The sequence below is a fragment of the Hevea brasiliensis genome, chromosome 5, assembly GCF_030052815.1.
Source record: "Hevea brasiliensis isolate MT/VB/25A 57/8 chromosome 5, ASM3005281v1, whole genome shotgun sequence".
In the NCBI taxonomy this organism is placed as follows: domain Eukaryota; kingdom Viridiplantae; phylum Streptophyta; class Magnoliopsida; order Malpighiales; family Euphorbiaceae; genus Hevea; species Hevea brasiliensis.
Window position 1 is genome coordinate 21,024,011 of NC_079497.1, and position 7,679 is coordinate 21,031,689.

Genomic DNA, 7,679 nt, shown 5'->3' on the forward strand with positions numbered 1-7,679 from the left:
GGGGGTGCAATATTAAAAAGAGAGAAGAAAAAAAAAATATAATTTTACTTGTTCTCAAAATAACATAGCAGAGCCATTACCTATTCACCTTCTTGTTTTGCGGGAGTCACTTCAAACCACCGACATCGTTCTTCTCTTCTTTGGACAAAGACTCGCACCTGAAACCCAGCTTCTCCTAAAGTCTTGCTGTCATCACAGCGTGTTTCATCGAAACCAACAAATTCGGTTAACACGCAGACCCATTTACCCAGCAAACAAACCTATTCTACTTTCTCTCGCTATCCCTTTCTCTTTCAATTCACAGCGCCAATACATCTCCTATCAATAACCTTGAGAGCCGAATTTCTTTTGGAATCAATATCTAGTCATATTTGTCCTCCATTAAATTTGGGTAAAAGTTATTTGCATTTATTTATTTATTTATTATTATTATTGTTGATTTGTTGAACATTTTAAGCTTTGAAGTATTTATCTTTTAACTATTGTATTTTCTTTGATATTTATTCTGATTAATTTTACCTTGGGAATATTCATTACTGTTTCTTGGGAGAATTCCTTTGTAAAGATTAATTTCATTGCTGAAATTCCCAAAATCGAATCATATGGCTCATATACTTAAAATCAACTAATCTGTGTAATTTGCAGGTATGACTTAACTCATTAACTTGTTTTCTTAAATGTCTTTATTTTTCTATGTTTTGGTTTTAGATTTGTTATTCTAAAATTCCATATTTGATGAATTTATGGGGTCCATAACCTTTTTTTTTTCTTTTGCACTTATGGTTTTTGAATAAGCTGTGGTATTCGATGTGTTAAAAACAATTTATTTTCCCCTAAAAGTCACTGTACCCATAAATTTCAATGAAATTGTTTGGGTTTGGTTAATAGGTATTTCCCACTAGGTCACGATATTGATTTTAGGATTTAGTTGAGGAACTCTTGAGGTAGGCCCATCTTAATAGATCCCATTATTTTGATGGTATTGGTGGTTTGGTGATTGAGTTTTCAGGTTCCAGTATTGCTGCTCCAATTTTGATTTCTATTATTATTATTATTATTATTATTATTATTATTATTATTATTATTATTATTATTATTTATCTGGCTTACTACGAAACAAATTAAATTTATAGTTGATTATCCATTTTTATTTAAATATCCATGTTATGATCCATGCTTGACATATGACTATAAGTAAGGATAAGTTCTCTTAAGTTATCTGTAGTTACTGTGGGACTTACATGTTATTGAAAGATTAATTAGTAGCTATCTTATGTGTTATTTCAAATTAAAGTTGCATTTTATCAAATGGTAATCTCTTGACGGATGTTGAAAATGTAATTAGTAAACTTTTATCAAGTGGAGTCCTCCTTATTCATAGACTTAAATGTTATATTTAAGATGAGACAATTGGCTGCTAAAAAAGTATTGGTGAATGTGAGATGGTAATATAGTTTTGCTTTCTCTTACTATTATTAATGCACCCATTTATGCTTATATTTGATTATATCCTTTTGTTTGTACAGTGTAATGTATTTGGGTGTCCTTAATTATTTAGATTGATAAAAATTAATTAAACATTTTTTTAGTAGTTAAAGGGGGCTATCCCTCAAACTACTTAAATAGGGGATACCCCTTAATAGTTCATAATTTACGAAGTCAAATAAAATATTTCTATAAAAACATTTTTTTTAAAGGGGGCTACCCCTTAAACTACTTAAATAGGGGATACTCTTAATTTATTATTAATTTATCTGAGCCAAATAATTTTTTTTTTGTTTTCTTTTAAGCTACTTAAATGGGGGATACCCCTAATTTATTATTTGGGCCAAATAAACTTTTTTCTTGTCCTTAAACTACTTGAGTGGGGGATGCCCCTTAAATAGTTGTTAATTATTAAAATTTAAATCAAATAATTTTTGTATAGAAATTTTTTAGTATTTAAAGGAATACCCATAAACTACTTGAATGGGGGATACACCTTAAGTTGTTGTTAATGATTAAAATTTATTTAAATCAAATATTTTCTTTAGTAGTTAAAGAGGACACCCCTTAAGGTACTTAAATAAGAATGTTTCTTAAATCGTTATTAATTTACTAAAATTGTTTGAGCCATTTTTTTAGTTAAAGCTTTACCTAGAAATCTAAACTCACCCCCTAGTTGAATTTTTTTATTTTCTTATTATTATTATTGTTATTATTATTATTATTATTAATTTTTTTTAGATGGAAGATGCATGAATAAATGTGCAGGCTAGGATGGCAATTTTGTACAGGTTGTCTTTTGTTAAAAATTGGAATATGTCCAATTTTTAGGGGAAACTCTGTTGAATTTTTAATAAATTTGTAAGCAACTAATATTTGATTTAATATGTATTAAATCTCATTTATTATTAAGTCATGTTTAACTCATGAATGATGAAATGTGTATAATATTTTTTTAGTTTGATTAAATTAGTAAAGGTTAAGATTGTGATTAATTAGTGCCAATGATGAGACTTTGATCTGTTTAGTGGGATACCCATGAGTGGATCAAACTCTTTAGGTATTAATTGATACATTCTTTTAATTAGGGTACTGGTTAAAAGAATGAAAGCCTTGACCTATATTAATTTAATTTTATTTCTATAATTGTTGAAGATGTTTAATTCATGGATTACAAAGTATACGATTGCTAAATAATTGACCTAATAAAAGTATGTTTTTAACAAAACTGGTAAATAATAAATTTATTTGAATTGATAAAAATTAAGATTATGGTTAAATTAATACCGGTGATGAGATTTTGATTCAGTTTGGTGGGAATACCTGCTAATTGATCAAACTCTTTAGGCATTAAATTAACACATTCATTTTAATCGGGGTACTGGTTAAAAGACTGGAAATTTTGTTTTGTATTAATTCAACCTCTTCTCTATGATATTTAAATTATGTTTAACTAATTGATAATTTTTAATTAAATTAATAAAGATTAAAATTGTGGTTAATTAGTGCCGATGATGGGACTTTGACTTTATTAAGAAGGGTACCTATTAATGGGTCAAACTCTTTAGGCATTAATTAACATATTTTTTAATTGTGATACTAATTAAAATGAATCAAAGTCCTAATCTATATTAATTTAATTTCTGAATTGATAATCAACTTATACATTGAATTTTTTTTTTAATTCTAAAATGGCTTTCATTTTTGACAATGTGGTTCTATCTTCAAAATTCATTTCTTTTAAGCAAAATTTAATTTTCAGTTGGCAAATAGCTCAATGTTCAATTTTTTACATGCATTTTAAATTTTAGTAAATTTAGTTTTCATCAAGAAATTCTAGACTTTATTTTTCTACAAAATTATCTCTCAGGCCCTCTTTTAAATAATTTAAAAGTTATGATTCATTCTCATAAAAATCACCAATTACCAAACTGGACAGCTCCCTTCTTAATCATATTATTTTAATCATTTTCTTATACATTTTAGAAGATCAAATTTCAAAAATTTGACTTTTTTTGGAATAGATAAAAATAATAAAAATAAATAGAGTCAAGATTCACTTTTGATATCTTTTCACCTACTTTTATATCTGACTTACCCTAATAATGAGATGTTTATGCATTTTTACATTTATGCCCCTTTGTTTTTGAATAAATATAGGGAACCAATATTATGATTTAAACTCCATTAAAATTATTTGTATTAAATTATTATGAGCACATTATTAAATTTATCTACCCTGTTTAGGGATGACTGTGGGGTGCCTAACACCTTCCTCACACGTATATGAATCCCGAACCCTGGATCTCTGGATTAGAGGTGGTAAACACTCTTTTAAAATTTTTTTAATAATAAATGGTTTTCTTTAATTTTCCCTCAAAATTAAAGCAGTGACTCCTTACTTTCCACTTCGGTGAGAATTGCCTAGCGATTGCAAAATCCTTGCACTAGCTTGGCTACTCCATTGGGGATGTAAATAACCAAAACTTCTGGTTCAGAGGTCCATAGGTAGATTTAAGTTTATGCTCTAATAATCTAATGTTAATAATCATGGAGTTTAACTTATAATATTTATTTATCTTTTGTGTTTGAAATACATATTCATCCCTGAATAAATTGCATAAATTTTTGTTTTGTCTTTTGTTTTTAATATTTATTGTTTCTATATTTTCTTTGTCTTATGATTGATTTTATGCAGTTATGGGTCCCCCTCAAAGGGAAGAGATTGGTATGTCCCTTCACACACAGTACACTTACACAAATATCTTCACACACTTGAGCCCTACACCTGGGCTATTTTTACCCTTTAGGAAATAGGAGGAAGTCGCATAGCGATACTTGTGGGTTTCCCCGTTAGGTATCCTCCAAGACTTCTACTCAGGTTGGAACTTGTTTCATTTATTGTGATACCCGTGGGTCTCCTCGTTAGTATCATGGTGATGAAATGAGGCTCTACTATTTATAGTAGGGACAATCTGAGGACTTTCTAAACCTTAGTAAATTAGACCCGAAGCTAAATTGCCACATTAATCATAACCGTAGTTATCCACCTTTGAGGATAGAACCATCCTATTAAATAGCACCCTGTCAAGACTTAAGATAATCCCATATTAGGACAAAAGGGACGCATTTTTCTTTTCCCTTACCTTTTGCATAATCATCATAATGAGAAGTGTGATGCCTCTTAGTCATAATAATGACCTACCCAAACATTGTAATATCAAGGGATATTTGCAAACCTTAGTAGCAAAATTGATAAATGGAACATTTGCAAACCTTAGTATTATAATTGGTAAATGGACATCTTCCTACTTTGACAGATGTACAATTTCCCACTCAGATAATGGGGTTTAAAATAGCTCAATAATGGAAAATCCTAATGCATAAAAATGTTCATATTTGAAGGAATAAATTCTCATGCGTATAGGGTGTCAAAACACCTCTTTTTTTTTTTTTTAATTACTTACTAATCTTTTTTTTTTTTTGTATTATATTTTTCTTTTTTAAGTAGAAACTATCAATAGACTTTGTTTGCAAAGGGTAACCATCAACACTATTATGGCATCTTCAAGTCAGTCTACTAATGAAATCTCACAATGCGAACAAAATATTCAACAGTGGCATAGTTTGATTGAAAGTTCATAATCTTTACAAGCTAGGGAGAGTGATGTTGACATAGAACTCAAATCTTTACCTACATTGGATCAGATAACAGTAAAACTGGGTAATTTGACAAGCTTAATCAGATGTTGGCATTCACTCTCGACGGAGTTCCAAGCAAATTTTGAAAAGAAATATGGGAATATTGCATCATTATTAAAAGTTAGAGCGTAAGAGACAGCTATAAAGGCCCTTTTATCCTTATGGAACCTAACTTATAGGGTCTTCTCTTTTAATGACGTAGATACAACCCTAACAATGGATGAATATCAAGGGTTGCTTCAGTTACCTGATGGAGATCGGATCCATCTTCATTTAACCAATAAGAAAGCAAGGAAATGGTTAGCTAATATTATGCAGATCTCAGTTGAGGAGGCAAAAAATAAAGAAGCCATAAAAGGGGATCTCATGGATGGTTATGAAGCTACATGGAAAAATTTTTCAAAATCACTTTCAAGAAGGAAAAATGGAAGTTGCCATAAGAATTTTGTAACACCCCTATGTTCAGTGGTACGTTCTACTGTTTCAGTGACCAGTGTCTGTTCGGACAGTTAGAATGCCTAGAACTATATTTAAATGTTAGTGAGGAGACATAAAATAATGAAATACAAGAAAGGAAAATACAAGAAAAACAAAGGAAAAATAATAGCAATGAAATGAAACCAAGTTAAACGAGCCAGCACTGCAGCAATGGGTGACCGCACGGGGAAGTTACGGCGCAGGAAATAGCCGACCCCAGGACTGCAGGGAACCCTCGGAATTTAGTTTCGAGACATAATTAAAGATTTATTGAAGTATAAATATCATTAGAAATATCAAAGAAAAATTAATTAATTGGTACAAAGAAAAACGAGAAATCGAGAAACCGACAAAAATGGGGTTATCGAAAAATCGGGAATACAACCCGAATAGGGGTATTTTGGTAAATTGACAACCCAAGTTGTCTTTTGACCTAAATTTTCATTAAAAATAAATAATATTAAACTTTTAAAATGTCATAAAAAAATTAAATTGTGGTACATAATATAAATAGTGGAAGAATGGTGACAAAATTTCAAAATTAGAAACTTTGGATTATTAAATCATTAACCAAAGTTTAGTGCTCCACTAACTACATTATGAGAGACATAAAATAAGTCTTAGTTGGCAGAAATTGATCATCTTCAACCTTCACAAAAAACCAGCCGAAACACTCACCATTGAAAGAACTCCATAGCCGTCCATGGCGAGCTCCATGCAACCTTGATCAATTCACCTTTTCTACTAGGTTCCTTCACTAAACCTTGTCTACATACCTTGGGCAGCAATAAGGGAGTAAGAAAGATAAGTTTTGGTGAGTTTTAAAGAAGCTTCAAAAGAGATAAGTGGTTATTTTCAATTCTTGTTTCATTAAAAGTGTAACTAAGGTTGTGGGTAGTTGAATTATGGAAGAAGTTTAAGGTTTGATGAATTATTGGTGATGGAGCATTTTGGCAGCCATGGAACTTCATCATGAACAGCTTTTCTTTGCTTGTAAATGGTTATTTGAGATGTTAAATTAAGTGTTTAAATGTATTGGAGTTGGTTTTCATGTATAAAGTTTGATTTGTAAGCTTGAAAAGTGAAAATGGAAGTTGATGTGTATGTGTAATTTTTGGGCAGCCTCAAAATGAAAATTGGTAATGTTCAAATTCATGAAATGTTGTTGAAGTATTGTACAAAAAAATGGCAGCCTATGTGTGTGGAATAGTAGTGATACGTATGTAGTTTGATGATGGAAGTATGTGTGATAATTAAAAGTATTTAAGTGTATATATTGTTGGGATTGAACGTTGTGAATTGTGACTACATTTAGTGTATTTTGAAGTGGTTATATTTTGTAGTTTTTGTTGTAATATATGTGCACTGTATGTATATATTATACTTGGTCTTGTGCAGTTGTGAACTAAAATTATAAATTATTTTGGCTTGTAAAAATATTGTGATATATTTATTTTATCTCAGCTTTTGGAAACACTGAAAAATTGATTGTTGAACTGAGTTGATAATGTTGAGAAATTTATTGTGTTGAACAATTTATTGGAGTTTGGGATTGTAGAAATATATTGGAAGTGTTTTTTACAGGTTTTTGAAGAACTGTTTTATTCAAAATACAGATGGCACTCTGCCAAAATCTTTACAGAAATTATTAATACTTTAAATTCGTTATTTGGTTTCACTTCAGTAAAAGAAAATTTTTAACACCTGTCAATAGTGCTCACCACTGTAAAAAGAAGTAAGAAAAGGTTTAAAATCCCTTGTAGTGTATTTAATGGGTTATTAGTAGACGAAGTTGGTAATTCATTAAGTATACTACGGGATTATGTTATGCCTTACAGAGGGGTAGGGTGTGACAAATTTTAGGTTTGGCAATCTATGGGCTAGTTTTAATCCCAGGCCCTCTCGACATGGTAACTTGTGAAGTGGTGGAATTGTTCCCTGAGGTGGAATTTCAACAGATAAACCCAATCCCAGCTATTCTTGCTGAGACGTTTCTGACTTTGACTTATTGTTTG

General features: G+C 30.3%; 1 long non-coding RNA gene across 1 annotated transcript; it reads left to right on the forward strand.

Annotated features, from left to right (window-relative positions):
* Positions 1 to 7,199, forward strand: LOC131179926 (uncharacterized). Its single transcript, XR_009148893.1, has 2 exons — positions 1 to 391; positions 6,787 to 7,199. It is a non-coding gene; the product is annotated as an uncharacterized LOC131179926 (long non-coding RNA).
* Positions 7,200 to 7,679: the final 480 nt, after the last annotated feature.